Here is a 26,318-nt window from a genome sequence, read left to right as displayed (position 1 = left end):
GGGCGGAGGCTAAGAGCCGGAGGAGCAGGGAACAGGTTGTACCAGGAGTGCTGAAACTCCCAGGGCAACAAGATGAGAATAGCTTCAGGATCTCAGATCACCTGGGTATGCACAAAAAGCTAAGGGGACGCCGGAGGGTGGGGACTGCTTTAGATGGAAGGGAACGGCTTTCAGCTGAGTCCGACTGCGAGAGAGTGGAGAAGAGAGTCCTCTGTATATATTTTCTTTTCCTTTAAGTAGTGCTTCTCAGCCTTCCTTATGCTGCAACCCTTTAGCACAGTTCCTCATGTTGTGGTGACCCCCAACCATAAAACTATTTTTGTTGCTATTTCATAGCTGTCGTTTTGCTACCGTTATGAATCGTAATGTAAATATTTTTGGAGATAGAGGCTTGCCAAAAGGGTCTAGAAGCGCAGGTTGAGAACCCCTGCTTTAGGGTATTAACAGCCTCCCCTCTTTGCCAAGCATTAGACTGGAAGGGATTGGCAAACCGTGTGTGTGTGTATGTGTGTGTGTGTGTGTGTGTGTGTGTGTGTGTGTGTGTGTCTGTCTGTCTGTCTGTGTATGTCTGTGTGTGTATGTCTATGTGTGTATGTGTTTGTGTGTGTCTGTGTCTGTGTGTGCACGTGTGTGTGTGTGTGTGTGTGTGTGTGTGTGTGTGTGTGTAGAGGCAGCACTTCCCATCTGTCTGCAGACCCACTGAAATGTAGGAGAATGAGCCCTCACAGCACCCTCTGGAACTGGTCTCCAAGTCCAGACATCTGTGATCTGATCTGCCAGTGCAGACCCAGGGACAGCTCCATCAAGGGAGAAGCTGTCTGGTCTTGTGACCCTGCACCCTGCACGTTCTCCCCAAACCTCTTCACCTAGTTCTCATTTGCAAAAAAGCACAAGGAGGAAAGAGAGGGTTATAAATCCTGGTGGGGAACGATTGTTCACAGGGACCTCTGAGCCAGTAACTGCATTAGAGACCTGTAAGGAGAGGGAAGAGGAAGGCGGTGAGCTGGAGTTGCTTGTTGCTGGTAAAGCCCAGAAAGACCGACTACATGGTATACAGACATAGAAATAGAAAGCATCCCTGCTGGGATTCAAACCCAAGCTGCTAGACCTCAGGGGTGGGGGTGGGGGGTAGGGGGAGGATGTGAGGAGGGAGGATGTCTTTCTCTCCTCCTCACATCTGGCCTGAGAGTATTAGCTTCCACTGCAGGAGGCAGAAGGATGGCTTAGATAAGATACAACCCTAGGCTGGGACATCAGGTCCTCTCCCCTGCAACCCCTCCCCCCACCCTTCTAGCTCTGTCTTTAGTCGCACAGGACTGTCATGGGCATCAAAAGCCAAGAGGAGGATTTTTCAAGGTTTGGCTAGCAATCATCCTTTTCCAGATGTTTCTTGATTTTTTTTTACATCGCTGTGAAGTTACTATAGTTTTGAGTGTCTGGTTATATTGTCGGTTTCTTTTTCCTGCATATTGTTTGAGATTCTTCTCCAGGGATGCCACGGCCTCTTGTCTGTGAACGGGTCTACAAATATGGGTGTTTTGGAACCTTGGTGCAAAATTTGTTGAAACAGCAAGGGGGCACACAACTTTGTGTCAGCCCTGGAAATGCAAAGGTTGTGATTTTTTTTTAAAAAGGGGGTATGTACAAGAAGGTTGCCGGGAAATGCAGAGTTTAGTTGCGTGTGACTTTGTGTATGTGGTGTGCCAGGATGAGGACTGAGCGTGGGTGTGAAAGGCAGTGTGTGGCGGCATCAGCGGGTAGCCTTCGAGCCTTTCACCGTCCACTCCACACCTCCCTGTGGTTTATTTACTTATTTCTTCATTTATTGAAGAGCGGAAGATCTACCCTAGGTCCTTATACATGCTAGGCAAGCTTTCTACCGCCCACTAACAGCTGAAACCTCCCTTTTCCAATGAGTTAGGTCCCTCCCTGCTGGGATCCTGGAGGATGCAGAGACCCATGGCCCTGTGTCTCGCCCCTGACTCATGCATCTTATACATACAAGGATGGATATTGGTTCATGTGGGCTACGCTTGAGCTCCCCAGGGGGAGAGTTCTCTGGAGCTTGTCTCTCAGGGAGCTCTGAGAAGGCTATTCCTGGAGGAATAAGAGGATAGCACATAAGCATGTTAGTCAGGCCTCCTTTATTCTAAATCTGTTTCTTACACACTTAGTAACTCTCCGGGACTTCTTGCTGAGTTGCCTCCCGGTGTCACCTTCATGTGGCAGCCACACAAGCAGGCTGCTGAGACAAGTCTCCCCTTCATGAAAGACTTACATTTTTTTTTAGCTGACTGAAAGAGTAATTATCTGACAACCCTTAGTTTGGGGACCTTCTACCTCTACCTGTGCCTTGGCGTTTTGATAAAGTCTCCTGGACTCCCGGGCAGCCTTCTGCCCATAGCATCACTGAAATCTGGGCCCTGCTCCACTCAGAAACCGAGAATTCTACTAAAAGTCATATCGTTGGAGCAACAAGGAGTAGGCCAAGACATTGACATTGCTGACTTTGCACTCTCTCTCCTCTCTCTCTCTCTCTCTCTCTCTCTCTCTCTCTCTCTCTCTCTCTCTCCTCTGCCCAGCTATGCTCACCTCTCCTTTCACAAGTGGCAGCCTAGCAGCGTGGCCTCAAGGCTGCCCCTCAAAAGTGTGACTTCATGTCACTCTTCTTCATCACCATCCCTACTTTAACAGATCACATGAGTTCAGGGAGTGTGCTTCCCTTTCTCCAGAGGTAGCTACAGGAAGCATGCGCCTTCACAACGGGGTTTCTATGCCTCATCATCCTAGGGTCCTGTTGAAATGCAGACTCCTAGGCGACGCTGTTCCCACTCCATTCTGCCACCCATGGTAGTGTGATTGTCTGTGTGTGGTCTGAGATGGAGAGCAAGGCAGGAAAGGCCCAGGGGATGGAGACCTCAGACAGCAGACCTCAGTGAGACAGTTCCTTTACTTTGGGGGAACAAAGGCTTTCTAATCATTTGGGGAAGTGGATACATCATTGGCTAGAGGAGAAGAGAGAGAGGGAAAAATAAGAGAAGAAAAGTATCCTAACCGTCAGCTTTATTAATCCATTATTAATCGAGAACCAAGAGTGAGAGTGCACATCTTTAATCCCAGCACTTTGAAGATAGAGGCAGACTAATTGAAAGTTTGGGCTACAACTTGGGCTACATAGCAAGACTTTCTCTTAGAAAGACACTTTAAGCCAGACATGAGAGCACATACCTGCATGAGACAGTATTGAAAACTATTCATTTACTTAATTAACTAATTAATGTCTACTACATGCAAGCTATTTCTCCAGGGTATGGGTAATGCATTAATGCCCAAGGCAGACGTATTTCTGCAACCCCTTGGTGGAACACCACAAGAAAGGCAAAATGCACTGACACCTAATTTTCCATTGCTTGTTTAATTCCAACTTTGAGAGATTCCTCACAGAGCATAAGGTGTTGTGAGAACAGCGGGGCCTGGGCTCCTTTTGGAGCCTTAAGATGCTTCCCTGATGCAGAAGATGGGCTGTTAGGTGGAAAGAAGACTATAACTGCAGACTCCAGAGAGGAAATCCCAGGCATGGCTTTAGGACCAGAAAGGAAAAAAAAACATTAATAGAACTGACAGAACAGACCGAAGAAGGGTTCTGTGAGATTGGCCAGCCACATGGACAGGAGCAGTTCATGAAGAGGTGACCGACCACGCCCTAATGATTTTCCCAGGCCCATAACATAGCCAGTGGTGCCTTTCCTTCCTCCGCACTCAGATAGGTCTCTTGTGTCTCTATTGAAGGAACTGTGTTGACGTGCCTGCATTTCATCTCTCCCCTGCTTGATTTAGATCCCTCTTCCCACTTCCCATCACCTCCTCTAAACTTTGTCTTTGTGCGTAAGTGAATGTTAATACCTGCAGTTGGTTTTAACCATTTATTATTGGTCATCTGCCCATTTTCGATTATCTATCTATCTATCTAATTTCTATTTATCTATGTATCATGTACCAATATTTACTAAATAGGTAAATAAGAGAGAACAGAAGAAAGAGAGCTGAAGAGAGACCTTGAGCCAGGCTATGCTTTACCAATTTTTCGATTCTTTCAAAATTATACATTATGTGAGCGCTGTATTATAAATTGTAATGAAGACACAATGGTTGCAGCTACTAGGTCAGACAGAAAGGAAAAACTGAGGGACAGAAGCAATGGTGACTTTTAGCAATAGCTAACACCCCCAGTGACTGGGAAGTTGATAAATGTAAGAGCCCTTTAGATGAGCGAGGGGTAAATTAGGTTTGCTACTAACCCTTAGCTCAGGTTATATATTACTGAATCATCTATGACCAAACAGGACACATCAATTTTGTGGATAAAGACAACATTGTGGATAAAATGACAAATTAGCATGATAGATTATACAATTTGCTTCCTATTGTTTGAGATGTAGTCACTGTAGTTTGTGTACTATGTCAAATAATGCTATTATATTAATATCTAATATAACTCAAAACATGGAGAACCATATTTTCACCTTGGCCAGGGGAAAGCTTCCACTGCTAAGCAAATTTTAAAATGAACTGAAAGGGACAGAAATAACATGGCACCAGTTACAGCATCAGGCATCAATTGTGTTTTTCTACAGTTAACAGGTGATCCACTCATGGGCAAGGTTTGCGTGACCACAGCCTACAAACAGGCTGAAGATGCTTATGCAGGCAGGACAAGGCTCCCAAGGCTTGCATTCAAGGAGGTGGACCAGAGACTGCTGTGCTGGAGTGGAGCAGTAGCTCTGGCAGATTCCAACAGGTAAAGGGAGAGGGATGGAGAGGGATGCCAGACTTCAGGCTCTTTGATCATTCTTAGGAAGGGGCACATTTGCATTATCCCTGCTCACAGGCAGGCCCAGCATCTTCACATTTCTCATCCCTTCAAACCAGCAATTAAACAAAGCCACTGTGCATTCTGGATCAGGGACACAATCCCATGTAGACTGGGGAAGACACAGTCTCTCCATTTGCCTTAAACCCCATGATGAGCATCTTTCTGAGGAATTGTCCGGAGAAGGCAGAGCAACGTTGAGACGTCTCTTTCTGGACCAGTAAGAGCTAAAAAAAAAAAAAAAAAAAAAAAAAAAAAAAAAAGTCAGTCTGTTTGAAATCTACCATAATAATTTTTTTCCCTTTTTAAATAAATAGAGGAAAAATTGACCAATGGGTCCTTAGTAGTTTGAGTCTTGCTGCTGACTTTATAAAATGTACAACTCCACCCTATCCTAGAAAGATATAGGCTTGTGCAATCATTGACGATAGAGTGAATGACCATATTCTCTTGCTTAATTCTCTGCCCCGGATACATTTCCTTCCTCTATATGTAGCATATACATTACGAGGGGAGAAGGGTTCCTTTCTCTCCACCCTTTCCCTCCTCATTTGCCTCTCAATCCAACACCTTGGAAGGAAACCCTTGAAGTGACCTCCCTTTCCTGTTTTAAAGTGCTCAAAAGTGGAAGGAAACAAGGCGCGAGCGCGCGCGCGCGCGCGCGCGCACACACACACACACACACACACACACACACACACATCAGATGTGTTCATGCTGCAGACAGACCTCTCCCTCACCAGTTGGGGGCGGGCATGGAAGGAGCATCCCAGGAGGGTGTGGGGAGAGGAGAGGAGAGATTATGCCTACATTGACCCAGATTCCTGCTTAGAAGGATTAAGATGAGAGGCCATTCACAAATTAAGGTTCACATCTGGAGCTTGGCTTTCCCCCTCCCACGCCCCTCCCCTTCTGCCTCCCTACACACTGATAATCACAGAATAAACTCATTAATGGGTCCAGTGCATTTTCAGAGGGCAGAGAGCGCAATGCGACCTAAATATAGAGCATCTGGGAAGTTCACAGGACAGCGTGCCCTGCTGAGCCCTGTGTGTGTGGTTTCCTCCTGTCTTCCCCGTGTTTGTCCCTCCTCCACTGACAAGCTGCAGGTTAGAGCTGAGTTGCCAGCATTTTCTCTTTCTCTTGTCTCCCTCTTTTCCTCTCTCAAACCATCTAACCGGAGCGCCCACTCCCACAGCGTGAAAGTCTTCTGTGGAATTACTAACCAATAGTTTCTCTGTCGTCCCAGGTTAGAGATGGTGAGGCTGTAGGTTCAACTTCCCAATTCCAGCCATAACGCGAACTTTAAACACTTTTCCCAGAGGCTCAAACCAACAACATGAGCTGAGCATATTCGATCCAGTGGCTACTTACCGCTCATTGTAGTCTGTGTCGTAAGATATATTTTTGAATTTTGGTGAAGTTATCAAGATGCATAAGGTAGAGCATTTAAAAGCAGCTAGGCAGATGTAAGATGTTTTGGGTGCTGAATAATTAGCATTCTTCCTCTGCCTGGGGAAAACATGAGGGGGGTACACAATTCATGGGCAACACTCATCTCTGCATTTATCTCTCCTCAGCATACCTATCAAAGTAAATCCTTTTTATTCTGATTTGGCAAAAAGTTGCATGACTCACGGAAGAGGACTGGTGTCTCAGCGACAGTGTCATGCAGAGCGGCTGGAGGTGGAGGCTGAGCCGGGCTGGCCGTCAGCTGCATGCTACTCAAAATCAATATTGAACACAACTGCAATCTTCCTGGGAAGTCAGTTTCCCAATGGCCTCTTCATGCATACTGCATTAGATTAGCCGGAGACGGGCCCAGGAACCAGTGTTCTGGAAGCTCCCACATGATTGTCACACCCACTAAAGCTGGAAGAGACTTCCCAGAGAGCTTGTCCACTCAAGGGCGTGCTCTTTTCTCTAGAGTACGTAATAGGCTGGGGGCTGGGACATGGATTCTCCTGGGCAAGGGCTGGGGATCTGGACTGAAGCAGGCCTGGGCAGAGCTAATAAGTACCGTGTATTTACGATGGCTCAGTTTCCTTGTGTGTGGCATGAAGACAGCGTGAAAGCTGCTTTCCGTAGATCTCTAAGTATCAGGTGTCTCATAGATCACAGAGCTTGGTGTGCTTTCTGACCTGAGTCAATCTGTGCCAGTTGACTATAATCAGCACCCGAACCAATGTCCACTAACTGTCCAGAGTGACTGACCGTGTCACTACTGCTCTGTCCCTGTACTGACCCCACAATGCAGCTGTGGTCCTCTGGGTTAGTTGAAAGTAGGAGCCCCTGGATCTCTGGGTATGAGCTTCAACATGGGAGAGCCTGTCAGAAGGTATTGGGCCAAGAGAGATTCACTGTCTAAGCTAGGATTTCTGTTACTCTGATAAAACACCATCACCAGAACCAACGTGGGGAGGAAAGGGTTTATTTCCACTTACAACTCTCAGATAACACTCCACCTCTGAGAGAAGTCAAGGCAGGAGCTCCAGGCAAGAACCTGGAGGCAAGAACAGAAACAGAAGCTCTGAAGAGATGCTGCTTACTGACTTGCACTCTATGAATTGTTCAGTTTACTTTATTTTATTTACCATCCAGGGGTACCATAATGGGTTGGGCCATCCCACATCAATCATCAATCAAGAAAAATACCCAGCAGGCTTGCCTGTAGGCAGGGCTTTGGAGGTATCTTCTTAACTGAAGTTCCCTTTTCTCAGATGGTCCTAGCTTGTGTCAAGTGGACAACATCCGCCCTGGACCTTCTTAGACAGTATGAGTTTTCTTTTGTTGTCATTACTAACTGTCAGGATTCAACTCAGTGTTTTGAAGTTCCAGCATCTAGAAGTTCAAAGTTACCCTCTTTGAGCTAAAATAATAATTTCAGAAGATCTGACGCCTTTTGGGAACTCTGGGAGCATTCACTTTCTGGTCTGTTCCAATTTCTCAGAGCCACCTGTACTCCTTGACTAATGGCTCTTTTTTGTCATCTGCGTACAGCTTGTGCTTCCTTCCTTACACCGCTTTCCCTCATCCATCTTCATCCTCTTCTGTCCTGTAAAGATGTGGCTATATTTACTCCACCCATCTCATCCAAAACAGTTCCTAATTGAAGACCCTTAAAATGCACTCACATTTGCAAGGTCCCTTCTGTATAAAGCAACATGTTCATGGGTTCTGGGGATAGAGATGCGGACATCCTTGATGGGTGAGTTACTCTGCTGTGGTATTGCTCTGATCCTAGGGAGCAATGCCCAGTGATTCTGAGTTGAACTGGGAAAACCACAAGGGATATAAAAGATGGGCTTTTCAAATAGCCTCACATATGTGGTAAACATGTGGGCGTTTGCTCTGTGGAAGGATCCGAGAGTCTCCACAACCTGAGCCTTTTGTTTCAAGACCAGACACATAAGATCCAGCTCGGTGGTCTCTCTCCTACTTACTGGAAGATGAACAGCGTACACCTCAAAGGCTGTGTGCGTGGCTAGAGTACACGTTAGGAGCCTGGTCTCTCATTACTGCCACTTCCTATGAAATGAGAGGCAGCACAATTTCTCACACACAGCAATCATTTCTTTTTCTGATAAAGACACTAATCGGGAAAAGGGCAATTATCTCAGCGGACTTACCAGCCTTCCAGCGTGACGTTATCGACTGTTTGAAATTACATGGTATTCATTTGCTGCTATTTTAACGTCTGCCTTCTCCTAGCCCTCTACTCCTCAGCCCACTGATCAACCCCACCCTCCCACCCTGTTTCTTTTTTATTAATCTGGGGAGAATAACTGACTTATTTTTAGCTGCCTGATGCTGCTAGCAGTATTCTGATATTAAGGGTCATGACCAAGAGTTTTACTCTGGTGGCTGGCGTCCAGCCACCACCTACGGAAGGTCTCAGAAGATTTCACCTTTGTTTATGCCAACAAAGAAATGGCTGGCAACAGTCTCTGTATCATCTGGTTCCTTGAGCTATATGGTCCTTTAGAACCCTAGAGTTGTTCTATTACATTAGTGGATGCCAGTTACCAACCCTGTGAGCTACAATCTTAGCGCTAAAGACAGCCTCCCCCCTCCCCCCTCCCTCTCTGTGTTGGAGGTGAGGAGAAAAGGCTGCTAACACTTGACGGAATTAAAGAGCATGCCACTGGGAAATGAAAGACTAAGGCTGGAACGCCACTGTGTACTTCTTGTTTTAAAATTTTTGGTTTTAATCATGCAATGCATGTATGTCTATGCTTGAGTGTTTGCATGTATGTATAGTTGCTCTTGCAGGCTAGAAGAAGATGCCAGATCCCCTGACACTGGAGTTAAAGTTTAACTGACCAATGTGGGCACTCGGAACTCTTCTGCATGCGCCACTGAGCCATCTCTACAGCTTCCCTGCTCCGTACTTCCGATTACTAATTTCATGATGAGGGTAAGTAAATTAACCTGTACAAACCTTTGGTCATCATTGTATAAGGCGGGAATGACAGGATTGAGTTTATAGGTGATCTTGGGGTCGGTGTAGAGTGCAGGTTCATGCAGAATACATGAACTGAGCTGTGTGGTCACAACCCCTGGGATCCTTGGAATCTTCAAAGGGCGGATTCTTCCCCATAACAATAAGTGGTCTGAAGGCTGAAGCCCCTAGGCCTTGGGACATCAGGGTGGGGCCTTGTCACTGCAAGGACTAAGGCAGAGCTTGGGAGCTGGTTGGGACTAGAGAAATAGAGGGACCGAAGTCAGTTTTGGTCACTAGCAGCTAACAACTTCACCAGCTACGCTTATGCAGTGAAATCTCCAGACAAATGTCAAAGAGCTGGGCTCAGGGAGCTTGCGTGCTGAAGGCAGCTGGGCTCCTGGAGGGTGCGCCACAGTCTCCGTGCCTTACCCTGTGCATCTCACAGCTCTTCATGTGCAGCCTTTAGATTGAAGGTCTACTGGTCTCTCTGGCACATCGAACCTAAGGAGGGGGTTGTAGGCACCGGGAGCCACAGCCATGAATCAGGAGCACAGGTAAAGCATCCCAGGTTTGCAAGTCAGCCCCTCACCCTCTACATCTGACCCTGTCTCCAGGTAAACTGAGTCAGAACTGGATGCTACTGCCAATGGTCAGTGCTGGAAGGTGGGTGCTGGGAGTTATCCTACTTTATAGATAGGGACACTGAGGGGTAGCTCAGCTAAGGAGGTTGGGGGAGTGGGTCTTGAGTGGCAAGTGGCAGGGCCACTGTCACTATTGGTGGTGAGAATATCAGTAGGGACTTTCTGAGGCGCTGAGGCCAGAGATTTGTCCCAGCTTTCTTCTTCCACCATGCCCTTGGCTACCTCAAGTCACTGAAAATCTGGGTGGAGAAAAGCCAGTGTCCAAGTCTGGGTAAATGACAGCCTGGAGCAGTCTCAGGCCTTTGCAGACTGTCATGGGACAGTTACCAAAGGGTGGGGTCTCCACAAGGCCAAGGTTGGGAACAAGTCTTCTTTCTTTTCAGTGACAGAGGTAACCTGTTTCTTCAACCAAGACAGCACCACCTGCTGGCTGCTTTCTTTCTTGCAACTGTAGCCATTCTGGTCACAGCCCAGGAATGGAAGCAGGCATAAGAAAGGCACGAATAAGCCGGGCGTGGTGGCGCATGCCTTTAATCCCAGCACTTGGGAGGCAGAGGCGGGCAGATCGCTGTGAGTTTGAGGCCAGCCTGGTCTACAAAGTGAGTCCAGGACAGCCAAAGCTAACACAGAGAGACCCTGTCTCGAAAAACCAAACCAAAAAAAAAAAAAAAAAAAAGAAAGAAAGAAAGAAAGAAAGGCACAAATTCTCCTACATGTCCTCAGCTGCCAGGAGAACTTTGCAAACACTAGAGATGAAACAACAAGACTGTGTAGTAAGCTAGAACTCAGCTGCCAGGGTGCACAGCTGGCCCACGTCCGTGCTCACCTCATGAGGGATATTTCTAAAGACTCCATCTTATCCAGGAACTTCCTTCAGGGGAACTCAGCCTTTGACCCCATCACCCTCCGATCGTCCTTAGGAAACAGGCTTCAAAATAGGGCCACGGTCACTATTTGTGGTGAGAATGTTGCAGGGCCTTTCTGAGGAACTGAGGCCAGAGGAAGGTCCTTACTGGCTTGTCCCACCTTTTTTCTTCCACCATGACCTTGGCTACCTCTAGTCACTGAAAGGCTGGGTGCAGAAAAGCCAGTGCCCAAGTAGAGGTAAATGACAGCCTGGAGCAGGCTCAGGCCTTTGCAGGTTGTCATGGGACAGTTACCAAAGGGTGGATTTTCCACAAGGCCAAGGTTGGGAACCAGTTTTCTGTCATTTCAGAGGCAGGGATGGGATACACCCTGTTCTCCCAAAGTAAGGTACAGTGCAGTTAGAAAGTAACTCTACATCCACCTTTGACCTCTGCATGCACATTCATCACTCAGACATGCACACCTAATGACCAGACCACACAAACATGCACAAACACACACACACACACACACACACACACACACACACTCATACACATGCACACACAAGCACTCTCTCTCTCTCTCTCTCTCTCTCTCACACACACACACACACACACACACAAGCACGCACATGCCATGCACATATGCAGGAACACATACACCAGCATACAAAAGCAAGCACACAATACATACATGCATGCATACACACGTGCACACAGATGTGTGCACACACACACTATATCATATCTCACAGACCAAAAGGGCATGTGAATTGCAGATATGGAATTTTTAAATCTTCATATATAATAAATGGGTGTGTAGAACTACAAGCTTCTTAAATTGTATGAATTTAGTATTGAGTTCACATCAACAGAAGCAGAAACGGAGCCCATCCTTCTGCAGACCAACTGGGCAAACTTAGCAGCAGTGTTGAAGAATCCCCTAGAAGTCTTGGGCTCACGTTTGAGGTTGCTCATTCGGTTGTATTCAGAATGGTCCCCCCATTCCCTTCCCCTCTTCCTGGAGCTGATGCTAAGCTGAGGTGCCACTGGGGAATCAAAGCCTACCCTGAGGTGGCCCAAACATGAGTGTGAATAAGTGACCACTGCTGGACCTTTATGTGTCTTGGCCTTGGAGCCCTGTCCCAGGACAATAATCTCTACTGGCTCTTGGACATCCATCTGCAGCTGGGAAAGTTGTCCACCACACCTGGAGAGTCATTCTCTCCTTCTTTTGAAATTTTTTGTGGTCTTCTCTGCATTCAACTCCCTCTTCTTGACTCTTTGTTCCTACTTAAGACACTAGACTTTTTAGTCACCTTTCTTATGGGGTTACTAGACTTAGCAAATAAAAGTATAAGATGTCCAGTTATGTTACAACCGGGCGTGGTGGCGCATTCCTTTAATCCTAGCACTTGGGAGGCAGAGGCAGGTAAGTCTCTGAGTTTGAGGCCAACCTAGTCTATAATGCGAGTCCTGGACAGCCAAGGCTACACAGAGAAACTCTGTCTCGAAAAACCAAAAACCAAACCAAACCAAAACAAAACAAAACAAAACCCCCCAAAAAGACCCCCAAAAACAAGATGTCCAATTACTTTCAATAGCACGGATACTTTGTAGTAGAAACACAACCCAAATATGTGTGGCACATTTATGCTGACATTTATTCATTGTTTGTCTGAAATTCAAAGCTAACTGGTTATCCTGTATTTCGGTCTCTCAGCTCTGCCTCCTGGGCTATTGCAAATCCAGGGAGATCAAAGCCTTGTCCTAACATCCAGCATTGTTTAGGCTCAGGAGACTTCCCTACATGAAAATAAATGAACTGCTTCTCACTAGTCCCCCTCCCTCTGTAGAGGCCTTTTGTACTATTTACATTCAAAGATTTTAGTGCACTACAGTGCCTCCCACTGAGACAGGAGAGCCCTTGATCTCAGATGATTTTATTTGCCAATATTTATAGAAGAGACAAGTGAGCAAGGCAGAGATATTCACATGTTGACAGAAAACAGGTCTGATCCATGCCCCCTCACCATTTCTCCCATCCCAGTAACATACCGTGGAATCGAACAACTACAGAGCTATACATACAGATGATGTGGTGAGCCAAAAGCTATGTGCGGGGTGGAGAGTAACTGTTTATAGCTAACATCAGAAACCAAGCAAGTGTCAGATAGCAAGCCATCCTTGACTTTGTCCACACCCAGGCCTGCTCTCTACCAGTTGTCATGGCCACCAGTTGCAGAATCCGAGCCCTAGAGACACATTTGTCAGGATGAGGTGGGTGCCAAGCACAGTGGCCACTGGAAAGAAGGCAGCCCCTTCCGTTAAAATGCTCTGCCTAGTAGAGGCGGGAGGTCAGCCAATAGTTATAAATCCATGTGAGAAGTGCGTCTGGAGCCTCACTCCTTTCATTTCCCCCTGATCTCTAGGAGGGAGAAGATTGTCCATCCAATGAACTGCAGTTCTGGGGATCTGCTGAGAGCAACGCTGTCCTCTGCCCAGGTCTCCATGACGACAGCTCTGTTAGTCTTGGTTCCTGGTCCTCCTACTCTTTAAGTCAGCATCTTTCAGTGTCTCTTGGGGATGGGAAAGGTGAAGCTGGTGGAAGCAGAAGATGAGGATGATGAAGCCAAGATACATGGGGACACAATGGCTGCTTTGAAACCCATCCGTAAGAGGTACTTGGTGAAATGGTGGAAGAAAGCGTGAGCAGTGATAGCCACAAACTGATCCTGGAAGAGAGAAACAGGAGGGAAGAGAACAGGAGCATCAGAAGTCATCCCTACAAGTGACAGCACCCTCCCCTGGGTCCCTCGTCTCAGCCCCATGTCTATAAGCAGAAGGAAGGACCTGCTGTTCAGGGGAACCGTCAAGGCCCAGCCTATGCTTCTAAGAATCTTCCTGAGCCTTCTTTGCATCAGCTGCCCCCATGTGTCATCCAGTTTTGTCATGCTAGCACTAGTGGTGAACTGAGAGACTCCTAATCCCTCTGAGGAATTCCTCATACTGTCCAATAGCTGTCAGTGATGAGCTGTAAGCCCCAATGCACTTGGGCTCCTGTGTTCAATCAGTCATCAGGGGGTCACAGGATGTTTGTGTTTAGGGGTGATCTAGCTGAAACACCCATGTTGCAGGTGATGAGAATGAGACCTAAGTGTAAAGGAGTCTTTATTAGCCTATTTCAATTTTTGTCTCAGAGGATTACCCCCTCCCCCCACCCGTCTGCTAACCTAGGCTTAGTCCTGGAAGCTTCTAGCCTCCATACAATCCAACCTAGGCCTAGGATGTTTTCAGCCTCTGAGACTTATTGCTTAATAAGATCACCATTTCTTGTTATTACTGAGCTTTGGACTGACTGATTCAACTCGACTGTTCTGGCTCAAACTCCTCTCCCAGCTGATTTACTCAATCTGGCTTCTCTCTCGGCCCCTGAATTGCTCTGCTTGGCCTCAAACTACCTCGAGCAATCTGTTCTAATCTCTTGGCTCCTGGTCATTCTCAAAGACCACTCATTTGGTCTTCACCTGAGTGTAACTTGTTCTTTCTCTTCAACCTTGTCTCTCCCTTTCTATCCCAGTAAAACTGCCTCCTCTCTCCCTTATTCTGTGTTGCTCCTTTAAATAGCTTTCCTTTTCTCTCTCTTCTCATGAGAGTTGAGTGTATCCTATTCTGTCAAATCTTTCTCTGGTCCTTCACATTTTTTTTTTTTGCCACTCAATTAAACTTCACTTTCAAAGATGGGTCCTCCCTTATACAAACTAGCTTTACCTTTGTTGTTTGGGATTAAAGACATGTACTACCATGCCTGGACCTAAGCTTTTCTTTACTGGAAACTTGCTCTATACTAGGCTGGCCTTGAATTCAGAGCTGCTTGCTTCTGTCTCCTGGATTAAAGGTATGTCTGTATCCTAGGTCTGTAGGATCACACAGACTAGAAGATCTTCAGATGTGATCTCTTGCCAGAGCAGCCATGTTCTGAATTAAAATTCCTCTACACCTAGGCACCCGTCAAAAGTTTTCTATCAAGGCTCATTCGTTATGGTTAGCCCAAAGAGCAGAGGAGGTAGCCACTGAGACTCTGACAAGTAAGGAGACCTTGGGATAATAAAGGCTTGTTCATGGTCAGGTAACAGGACACAGGTGTAACCCAAAACATAGCTGGGGGTTCAGCCCAGGCTAACAAATTCTTCTCACCAGCCCAAGGAAGGAAGATGCTTCCTCTACAGACAGGATCTGTGAAAGGTCCCAGGATGCCAGTCCACAGTATGAACTGAAGATATATGCCAAACTATATTCATTCAATGAAGAAAGCTGCAGAGAGCAGTGGGGGGAGGGGCAGTGCTCCTCACAGCTGGGCACATTCCTGCAAACCTGTAGAGAAAATGCTTACTAAGGTTTTATCTGAGATCCTGCATGAGCCATCTAAGGTTCTAATGCGGAACTGGGGGAACAGGATGTTCTGTGAGTGTGTGAATGACTCCCTCCCACTCTCCGGGCTGTTGACTGAGCTCCTAGAAAAGCCACTTTCCCTGCTTCCGGCAGGGATACCAAGGAGGATCTCAGGAGTAACAAAGGCCTGGCTTCCTGACCTCAGGGAAGAGCCATCTCAAAGAGACAAGTTATGCTGGCACAGAGACACCAGTCTCCCAAGCTGTCACTCAGCCCATCAGAAACCTGCTTCCTGAGGGCCTGAACCTCCAATGGATATCACTTACCTTCCTATCCAGAACGTGCTGGGTGCCAGCCCACCAGGTGGCCAGCATGGCAGATGGCAGCAGACACACTGGAAGGTGAGCTGGCATAGGGTCTTACAGAAGACAGATGTGGAGAGGGAGGCACAGGAGCGAGGATGCCCATTCTTGGGGCCTTCTTTCTTCAAGCTTGTCTCCTGGAACCTCAGACACCCCTCTAGAAAGGACAGGTGACTTGTTTATTTTACCCAAGGGAAAAACTGAAACAAAAGAAAGATGGCAGTAACCGAACATCTGCTTAGCACCTACTGTATGCCAAGTATGCTTTGTGAATATAAAATCATTTAAATAATACATATTAGTTTGCAATGTGTGCTCCCATGGCCAAAAGCACACAAGTACTACGTGGCCACCCTGAGATCTGAGTACTCTGATTTCACAGTCTAGGGTCCTTCTTCTGACATCCCATTCTGCCTCCCATGACCCAGCAATGATCTAGATATGAGACTTACAAGAAAGAGGCCCTTTCTTTCCACACTACCACAGATGAGTCATGATCTGATCTATCCATGTGGAGAGCCTGCAGAGCCTCTGGGTTCCCAAGCCGGGCTCCTCCCCTGACTAATATGTAAACAACACTTTGCTGTCTGATGGCCTTTGCCATATACTGCTTTTTTAAATTGTTAGGTTTTCCATTTCAATGTAATCTAAAATCTAGTTGCTACTAGGTGAGAGGTGCCCGCCTCTATGCAGGCGCCTAAATGAAAAGCGAGGAACCAAGGAGCCCGAGGAGCCCGAGGAGCCCGAGGAGCCCGAGGAGCCCGAGGAGCCCGAGGAGCCCGGTACTGGGACCAGCTGGAGGGAGGCACTTGCACTGGATATCTGGAATGCCATCCAAACCTGCCCGATAGAAGTCCATATAGGAGCAAGCGGAGGATATTCACCTTGCAAAGAATTCAGCAGCGGTATTCAAAAATCAGCAGCGGTAGCACACGCTCGCCATCTGCTGGGCAGAAAGGGGAAGTTCAGTGAGACCACGTCCTACTGAGGACAGGCCTAAACACTGGCTGTTTCTGTGGGCTTTCCTGTTGCCCAGGGTGTCTGCAGGCAGTGACTGTTAGCTTGCAAAACAAGTGAGGAAGTTCCTGGGGTGATCACAAAGAGGCTTCCAAATATGCTTAAACCCAACCTTGCAAGTGGAAGGATTTTGTTTTTGAAAACTCACAATCTTTGCCAGGTTTGTAATCTCAGCTGCTGGGGGAGACTGAAGCAGGAGGATTAGGAGTTCAAAGCCTGCTTGAGTGAGTTTAAGACCATCTTGAGAGATTTAGTAAAAGACTCTGTTTAAAAAAAAAAGGTTAAAATGGAAGGAGCAGAAGACACAGCTCAGTGGCAGAGCCCACTTGTGATGCCCCAGGTACAATCCCCAACCCTGAAGAGGTCTGGGTTGTCCTGTGCAGGGTGGAGGCCTGCCATTTAGCTGTCCCCAGGGAGCTGTTTCTCTCACACTAAAGCTCTGCCCAGGTCTCACTACTCTACACCCACTTCCAGTGACTTGTCAGGCCTCAGATTGGATTTTCCAATTCTAGAAACTTCCACTCTGCTTCCTGTTGAAATAGAACCACTAGCAAAAAGGACATGACTGCCCCTTAGCTATGATTACACTGAGCCAGGCCCAGTGGGAGATGCGCAGGCATTACCTAATTCAATTTTCTTTCCAAAAGTTCCTTTTAACAGGTAGATACTGTAACTCACCATTTATACATACAAATCAATCCCCTTACCCAGCTCCCAGAAAAATTCCATGTCACACAGCAAGGAACTGGCAGAGCTGACATCCAAACTGGTGGACTCCAAGGAAGACAGTTCACAGCCTCCTGTCGGAAGGCCCCTGGGGACACCAGCTCACTCAGCCTGATTGGTGCTTCCAGCACATGCTTTTCTCCCCAACTTCCTGTCATGTCCTCTGCCCAGTCCCAGTGCCAGTGCCAGTGCCAGTGCCAGCCCATGGTAGTCAAGTGGCTGATAGAAGGAGCTATGGTCATCCGGGAGCCCAGCAGTCATGAGCTTGAAGGAATGTGACAGTGGTGAGGATCAGGTCACGATGCTTGAGTGACACTGTGAGAACACTCCACTGGGCACTAAGGGGCTGGCCTGAACCTAAGGTTGAACCCCATCCTTCCTATACACAAGGAACGCAAAGCTTGCCTGGGCATGAAAACACTGCACCCTCCAAGGCTGGTGCCAAGAGAGCAGCAGGTTACCCATAGGTCAGAGGCCGACCGCAGATGGATTAACCTGGGCAAATGGGAGGAGATGACACTTTCTGGCAGAGCAAAAATATGTGGCACCCAGCTGTGGCTGAGCTCCTGGGGACCCGTAGATAGATGGTGATACCTTCCCAGGGAAGCAGGCCACCCACCAGAATAGAGGAAGAGGAAGTGGTTCAGAAAGGGGCTGGAGGCTGGTTAGGGAGCGTGGCTTCCGCCATTTGTTTCTTTAGTTGACAAGAGTTGGCTCAACTCTTGTCCCTATGAGCACAGTTTTGAGTACCAAGTCACACTGATAAAACACACTGACTCCAGGGTCATGGAAAGCAAGGGAGCTACTGAGGATTCGGTGCGAGAAGCTGGCATGGGCGAGGCAGGGCTTGCAGAGGATTGCGGTGGCAGCAGGCAGCGTGGTCCTCACAATAAACTGACAAGTTCTCTGGAGCACATTTTGTGTCCTATCCCGTTAGTGTCTCCACATGGTACCAGCCACTCTGCTGGGCCTGTCTTTAAAGAGAGTAGTAAGTCATGGGCCCTGCCTTTGTAACCTTGCTGTCTGGGAGAGAGACAGAAATAAATCATGAAGGAAGAGGAAAACCAGTGCCCTGTGGTGCCTGCTCCACAGGTTCTGGGGCATGGGAGAGGCAGGCAGCAGCTAGCAGAAATGGCAGTGGCAGTGGGGGCCTGCGGCCATTGAATTCCATGTGGGCTGTCTGGCTGCCTGACCTCCCTGCTCCCGATTAAGACAATTCACAAAGGTTGGTCACAAGTGTTAGGATTCTGCTTCAGTCTGCCTACCTGTGATGTCATTGCCTACCTGCCATCAGGGCATGGCCCTGGCTAGAGCCATATAAAAGGACAGACCCTCCTCTGGCACTCTCTCCCTCTACTCTCCCTCTTCCTCTTCCTCTTTCCTCTCTTCCTCTTCCTCTGTCTCTGTCTCTGTCCTCCCTCTCTCTGGGGTACTCCTCCCCCTTTCCTTTTCTCCCCCCCATGCTCACTTAATAAACCTCATATATTCTAATATCTGGCATCTGGTATCTTCTTATCTTAGTCTCATATATAAAACAAGGACAGAATGGCCAGAGATGACGAAGAGTCTCAGGTGCTACTGTGACTCCTCCGGGGTCTTCTAACCCTCTGTGTTAGACCTATCCCTTAGATACCCCAGAAAGGAAAGAGCTATATCTCTCGGAATATATGGGCTGGAAAGAACACCAGGCGCAAGTTGTAGGCAGCGAGGAGTTCTGACAGCTCCGGAGGATCCCTCTGGGACTTAAACCACAGGGTCCACTGCCACAAGGAAGGTCCTTATGTTCTCTGGGAGTGGCATGTGTACCATAATCCAGAAGTGTCCTTGAAGCTAGAGAAGCAAAGAGGGGCAATGGCAGTCGTCCCTGTCATCCCAAACCCTCCTTAGTCAGTTCCACAGCTCCCTTAGCCCTGCCTCTTGTCCAAATGTTGGGTTGGCTGAGCAAGCAAATGGAGGTTTTCGTTGTCCAGCATTATCTCCTACCTCTGTTGTCTGAGGCCTGGGCATGTGTATTCCACAGCTTTCCAGGGTATTGCCAAGGGAGCACCTGTAAGTAGAAATAGGATTTACATCTTGTCTAAACCCTTGCTGCCTGCACTTCCTGCTTCCTCTGTGGGCCTCTGAATCTGAGATCCCCTCCCCGTCTCCCTGGCATGGCAGCTGGGATGTACCTTGCTTTGGGACACCAGACAGCCGCCTCCCATACACTGTGGGGCACACTACTAGCCACATACATCCTTGAGGGGAGGGGTTCACACCTTTGGTTGTTCTATTTGGTTTTTCCAGCCTCTGGCAGTGGCTTTGAAAAGACAGGGTTCGAGGGACAGAAATATAGAGCGGGGGAAGGAAGAGGTGGAAAGACAGGAACAAGATATCCCCTCTTTCGGGTTCCCTCTTGGCTCACACTCTTAGGCCAGCTCTGACTGAGCATCCTGGCTTCTTCCACCTCCCACCGAGCCCTGTGGTCATCCATTGCTTTACTTACTCCTTTCTGGGGCTGTTCTTGGCTCTTCAGTCATTGCTGCTCCAGCTGTGCAGGCTGACAGGCCTCTGATGGAGCATCCTCTGGGCTGACTCAGGACCCTGCCCAGCTCCGCCTTGTTCAGAAACGCTCTATCCTGTGCTGTGGTCTGCTGGTAAGCCCCAGCCCCTTCACATGCTCACATGTGTACACACACACACACACACACACACACACACACACACACACAAACACACACACACCATCCCCAAAGCCATCTGTGCCCACTCTGACTCCACACACACCCTGCTTTCCTTACAGTCAAAGAGAATAAGAGACATCACCGGATCAGAGGACAGGGGTCAGGAGGAACTCAGAGGGGACAGCACCACACAGAGGTGGACCGTCTTCTCCTACCGTCCCAGGGCCCACAGCCTCACAATGCCCTATCTTAGTAAAGGTGCTTTTACCAAGCCAACATGAACTTAAGGCTGACCTGGGCTACATGGAAATGGTCTTGTCTCAAAATTAAAATAAACAAATAAATGAATATTAAATAAACATTAAAAATAACCATCAAAACAAAGCGATTCCACTACCTACAAGCAGTGTGTGCATGAGGCATCACCCTGAACCCAGCTTAGGCTCCTCCTCCTGCCTCAGGCTTGGGTCTCTTTTCTCCCTGGCTCTTTCTCACTGAGAAAGCATTAGGCATCTACTTCTCAACCTCTTGGATTCTTATTTCTCCTCTAGCTCTCCGTGTACCAACAGCCAGAAGGAAAGTTGGAATCACTGCAAACTTCAGATCTGATCTTCCTGCTCTCACCTCCCTTAACCTGCACTAACGAGCCGAGATTAAAATGCATGTCCAAATTACTCTGCTGGGCACAACCACCCTCCTCCCTTTACAGGACAAAGGAAAAGTACCTCAGTTTAGAAAGCAACCTAATGAATTAAGTCACCCGGCTGTGGACACCTGCATCTGGCTCCACAGCAGCCCCAGGACATCTCCTCTCACCAAGCTCTTTATGAAAGAGTGACTCAGTCTCTCCTTCTTAAAGACTCAACAGATCATGGCTAAGAAAATCTCCAGCTTCCACACCAGAAAAGACAACGGCTGCCTACAACTGTGCTGGGCTGCGCACACACATGGGTACGCACTGTATTTGTGGTTGTCCCTTTGCTCCGTCCTGCCCATGACATTGTCTGGAAAGATCCTTAGCTGGTCTCCAGTCAGAAGATAGGTCCTTGCACCCCTCCCCACCCTATCATGTGCCACTTTCAAATAGTGTTTCTAGCTGTCCCTTGCTCCACCCAGAACCTCCCAACTGAAGACCTGTATGATGCTCAGCACATGGACCCAGCTGGTCCTTTCATTGCCTGGCACTCACTGCCCATTTCTATATGTCTGACATGCTCTTGCTTCCTCCCTTACTTCCTGCTCCAAGTTAACCTAAGTCCCTTGCTTATCAGCTGCAAAGACCCTTACTTTTCTTTCATCAACCCACGACAAGCATTGTGGGCTATACAGTCCCTGTGGGGACCGGCCACTGGGTACCCTGAACAGCCAGATGCAAACATCCTGGGAAAAATATACTGCAGATGATGTTCTCAGAAGGCAAAAATCTTCCAGGTGAAGGCTGGACATCCTCTGCTGCCTGCTCCTACCTTGTGTCTTCACGCTCCCAATCCTTAAAATTGCTGTGGGAGTCTTGGGAGATCTCCATGTGGGACCTGAAACCCTGAGATGCCTCTTTAGGGAGAGCGGGTTGGGTCAAGAGAGTGGGGTCATGTTTGCTGAAAAGGAGGTGCTCACTGACCCCCTACTAAGTGCTCCCATAGGACTATGGGCCATCCACACTGAGGAGAGGTGTGTCTACTGGCATCCCAGACTGAGAAGGAAGCTTGAGTAGGACCCCACCCAGGAGCTCCATCCTAACAAAGCAAACACAGAAAGGCACCGATGGATGCTTAGATCGCTTAAGCCTGCTTAGCTCACCCACTCTCAGATCAACACTGGAGCCTGTGGGGAGATTCCGGGTCACCTGCCTCACTGCTGAGTGAGTCAAGCCATCCCTGGGTCCCCAGGTAAGACAGGGCTCCTCCCTGAGGCGGAGAACTGGAAATGGTACTTCCACTTAGCTTTTGCTGATGAGGGAAATGCAGCACAGAAAGGTTCAGGGCCTTGCCCAGCATCATACAGGCTTGTAAGTGGCAGGGATTTAGGTCCAGACAGTCTGGAGGTCAGAGCCACATACTTGATAAGTGGGATGCCCTGTGTTCATTGGGTCAGGGGCTGTACTTCAGGGTGCATAGTAATTCAGCCTTGATGCTCAAGGAGAGGCAGCCTTTATCTGTCCCATTCAGAATAGCCCTTTTCCTATTGGCTCTGACAATGTTCCAGTGCAAGTAGTAATAAAAACCTTCCCTCCCTCTCCATCCTCCTCCCCTTCCCTCCCTCTGTTTCCCCCTTCCTTTCCGCCATCTTCCTTCTTTCATCCCTCCCATCTTTCTGCCTCCCTCCTACATCTCCACCTTTACTCCCTTTTCCCTTCTCTATCCCCTCTTTTCTGTTTCTCTTCTCTCTGCTCCTTCATCTTTCCCTCTCCTCTCCTCTCCATCCTCCCTCCCTCTCTCCTTCCTTTCTTATTTCCTTTCCTCCCTCCTTCCTTCCTCCCTCTTTCTTCCCCTCCCTCCCTCCTTCCTTTTTATTTCTCTCCCTCCCTCCTCCTTTCCTCCCTTCCTTCCTTCCTTCCTTCCTTCTTTCCTTCTTTTTAACTCTGCTTTGTTGAGATCAAAGCAAAGCAAGGGTTTTCCTACCCTTGGGATACAGAATAGTCAGACCTCAGCAGTCTCTTGGGGAACAAGGGGCCCTGGGGAAATGGCCCTCACCCCAATGCAAATAGGAGGACGTTTCTGTCTTCCTCCCTCCCTATCCTTTGTGGCCATAGAAGAGTTCCATTGCTGACTTTCATAAAACCTTAGGAATGGCCGTGGCAGCAAGGATGACAGGACCAGTCTGTGCTTTGTCCCCATCTCTAACTGGCTACCATGCCAGCATTGCCCAGGGAAGTCTCTTCTTAGGGACACCACCATGCACACCCTCAGAACCCACTAATTCTCAGTGCCTCTTTCTCAGTCTCCAGGTTAGTCAAGGCTGTGCCTTTCCCATCCTGTGGACAGCCTCCCTGGTCATGGCAGAGATTGTCAGGAGCTGACCCTGTTTTGTTAACCCCAGTGGAACCTGCACATCGTGTTCCTCTTACAGAATCTAGTCAATCCACGTGTTTCATTATTATCTTTGTACATCACCTCAAACTGTTTACAGAGTGACTTGCAGGAGGCTGTCGAACTAAGTACAGGTGTGTATGAGCATGACTTAGGCAGACTGGTACACACTGAAGCCAGGCCTGGGTTCAGGAAGCCACCCTACCTTACAGGTCTGTGAGGTGTGCTGCCCTGGGAGCAGCAGTCAATGAACTATGCTTCTGCATCAGAGCTGAACTGTACCTGTTGGTGGGGGGGATCTCCACTTTTCAGAGGAAGCCCAGGTCACTCTTTCCCATCCCAAAGAAGTTACTTCTAAATAGAACCTTCCAGAAGACAAGAAGGGAACATGTGGGCACATGCGGAGATTCACATGGCACGACTGCCCTCAAACACCTCTATGTGTCTCTGAGTCCCTGGGTTCAACGTTCTCCAGCTGCGCCCGCATCTATCTCTGTCTGTCTCCCCTTGCCCTCCTTATCCTTGCGATTCAGGCAACAGCAGACAAAGACTGATGCAGGACTCAAGGCTGAAGCATGACTATGAAGGGATGGAGGAGGAAAGCATCCGGAGAGGCAGTGGGGGATGGGAACGTGGTATAGGTTGTGCCCTCTGGAGCCCTGCCTCTATCTGGCCAAGCAAGCTTCCCCCAGAACTCTAGTGGCGTCTGCACTGTGCCCATCACCACGGAGCTTTGTGTAACCGCCCACATGCACAGGGAGGAAGTAGCTTCCTAATGTGTGGGTCAGAGCTGGCAGAAAGGAAGTCCAGCCCAGCCACACAGTTCTTGCAGAGCTGGACATCAAGCCCAATGCCCTGTGCTTACCCAGCAAGCTCTGCGGCTGAGCCTTCACCCTGGGCTTGTTTATTGGTTTCCCTTTAGATGCTTCCAGCACTTGGTGCACGGTGGGGGCCGGGTGGGGCTGTGGTCTCTGGCAGAGAAGAGAGAGAGCTAATTGTGAAAGCTGCCTGCTCACAGGTGCCTCCTAGGGCATTCCTGCCAGCTTCGCGGCTGCAGTAATGAGTCTCTGAGCATCGTGGGCTATTCCTAACAAGGATAACTAAATCATTCATTTCATTACCGACAGGGCTTGGCAGATAACTGTGCAAGAGACAATTATCACCGTGCACGTTCCAGGAAGGAGCGTGTGACCGGCTGATGCTCCCCCAGCAATGCAGAAGGAAATAGGAGACAGAGCTGAAAGCACCCTGGCCTCCTGCCTGAGATGAGCTGCACTTCCAGGCTCAGGCTGGTGGCTTTATGTAAGGGAGGGAAGGAAAGAGGGAGGGAAAGAGGGGGTGGACAGGAGGGAGAAGGGAAGAGAAGGAAATAGGCAGGGAGGGGGAGGAAATGAGAAAGAGAAAGGGAAAGGTACAGAGAAAGGAAGGAAGGAAGGAAGGAAGGAAGGAAGGGAGAAAGGGAGGGAGGAAGGAAGGGAGAAAGGGAGGGAGGAAGGGAGGGAAGAAAGAAGGAGAAATTGAATGAGGGAGTCAGGGGATAGGAAAGGAAGGAGGGACAGAGAGAAGGGGACAGGGAAAGAAAAAAGAGTAAGTGGAACTGGAGAAGCCAGAGACAGGAGGAGTTTGCACTTGGCACGGAGGTGTCCCTGCTGTTTCTTTCCTGATGACTGCAGTCTACCTTCCCTCACGCCCATCTCTGCCTTTCTGGAGACCTGATTGTCACAGGCCTGCCGTAGTAACTTACCACAAATACTGCTTTTGTCTCATTAGCCTCCACTCTGAGAAATCCTCCTGACACGATCATACCCATTAGCTATGGCTTTCAAGGGCAGCTCCGATCTGACCAGTGCCAAAATTCTCCCTGGATGTGTCAAGAGATGACGGGATAAACCAAATGTCCTATACGTATGCCATGGAATGCTACCCTGCCATGCAAAGGAGGGAAGTGCTGCTACATGCTACAGTGAGGATGAATCTTGAACATCGGGCTAAGTGAAGGACGCCAGCCGTAGAAGGCCACGCATCACAGGACTCCCCTCCAGCAGAACTGTCCAGAAGCAGCATGCCCCCAACAGAGGGACATAAAGCTGACCAGTGGAAAAGAAGAAGAGAGGGAAATGGGGGAGTCTGCAGATGGGCTTGAGGTGTCTTTAAGGAGTGATGGGAACAGTCCAGAACTAGTCCTCGTGCGCACATTACTCTGACTCCAACAACAGTCACTGAATTATACTCTGTGAGAGGATAAATCTCATGATATGGGAACAAAAAAATCCTTCTCTGGTTCAAGGTGTAGTATAAAGTGGGAGTCACCACAGGCTGGATGTAAGGGACCCCGCACACGGTCCATTCATCAGGTCCAGGCCTGTCATGTTGTCATGGGAACAGAAACAAACAGATGCCATTGAGGGTTAATACCTTGTCCCTTCCAGGGTCTGTCTGTATTGCTAACCATGGGTGGACTTAAAATCCATATAAAATTGGCCATTTTTGTATCTACCTTTTCAGATATTCAGCATGTTTCATGTAAGCTCTGGAGGGATGCATATATGTAAGAAGATGCACACCAAGTCTGTGAGCCTGTGTGCCTATGAGGGGTGAAAACCAAAAAAATAAAAATAAAAATAATATAAGCATATGCATACATAAAATAAGACAAGTATAGTTAAATAGTCTGGGGAGTCCTAGCTTCTACACGAGAAATAAAAATAGCAAAAAACACTAAGATTGATGCCTGGGAATAACAACAACAACAACAACAACAAAAACAATATGGTATTTATTATGATTATTAATTATTCCCATGCACCCTTATTACCACACCTATGCATAATTCCAGTTCCAGGGAACCTGAAACCTTTTTCCAGCCTCTAGGGCAACAGCCACTCATGTGGGGCACAGACTTGCTGTCAAAATACGTATATACATAACATAATAAAATAATAATTAAAAAACAAAATAATGATACTACCAGGCTAACTCTGGACATTGAACTATTATTGCTATTAATTATTGTTACCTTAGAGCTTGAATTTAGAGACAAGCAACCTGAGAATGAGACAGACCTCACTACTAATGCTCCTGCTCGGGCCTTTCCCCCACAGACACTTTTGAGAAGAAAGATGGATTGTAGAGCGTGGGGTAGAGACAGCCACCCCTGCAGGGATGAAGTAGCGAACTGCTGCAAAGGGGTGTCAGCCTGCAAGCCGGAGTGAGGGGAACCAGCTCCTAAAGCCTACACCCCCAGAAGAACACTCCCCTCATCTCTTGCTTTGTTATTTGCTGACACATCAGGTTATGGGTGCTGTGTCGGCTTTGTCCGTGTAACATAA

At 48.2% G+C, this 26,318-nt stretch overlaps 2 long non-coding RNA genes across 2 annotated transcripts; one reads left to right on the top strand and one right to left on the bottom strand.

The window, feature by feature from the left end:
- The first annotated feature begins 24 nt into the window (after positions 1 to 24).
- LOC311588767 lies at positions 25 to 13,352 on the top strand. The gene is made up of 3 exons (XR_014776332.1): positions 25 to 105; positions 9,131 to 9,287; positions 13,236 to 13,352. It is a non-coding gene; the product is annotated as an uncharacterized lncRNA (long non-coding RNA).
- LOC311588766 lies at positions 12,733 to 25,805 on the bottom strand. The gene is made up of 5 exons (XR_014776331.1): positions 23,855 to 25,805; positions 19,284 to 19,897; positions 16,442 to 16,500; positions 15,522 to 15,714; positions 12,733 to 13,538 (listed from the first exon to the last, which is right to left on the bottom strand). It is a non-coding gene; the product is annotated as an uncharacterized lncRNA (long non-coding RNA).
- Between the last annotated feature and the right edge of the window lie 513 nt (positions 25,806 to 26,318).

The sequence above is a fragment of the Acomys minous genome (assembly GCF_964271855.1).
Source record: "Acomys minous genome assembly, chromosome: 17".
Classification (NCBI taxonomy): Eukaryota; Metazoa; Chordata; class Mammalia; order Rodentia; family Muridae; genus Acomys; species Acomys minous.
The sequence above is the reverse complement of the archived record's forward strand: the minus strand, read 5'-3'. Positions and strand labels throughout refer to the sequence as shown.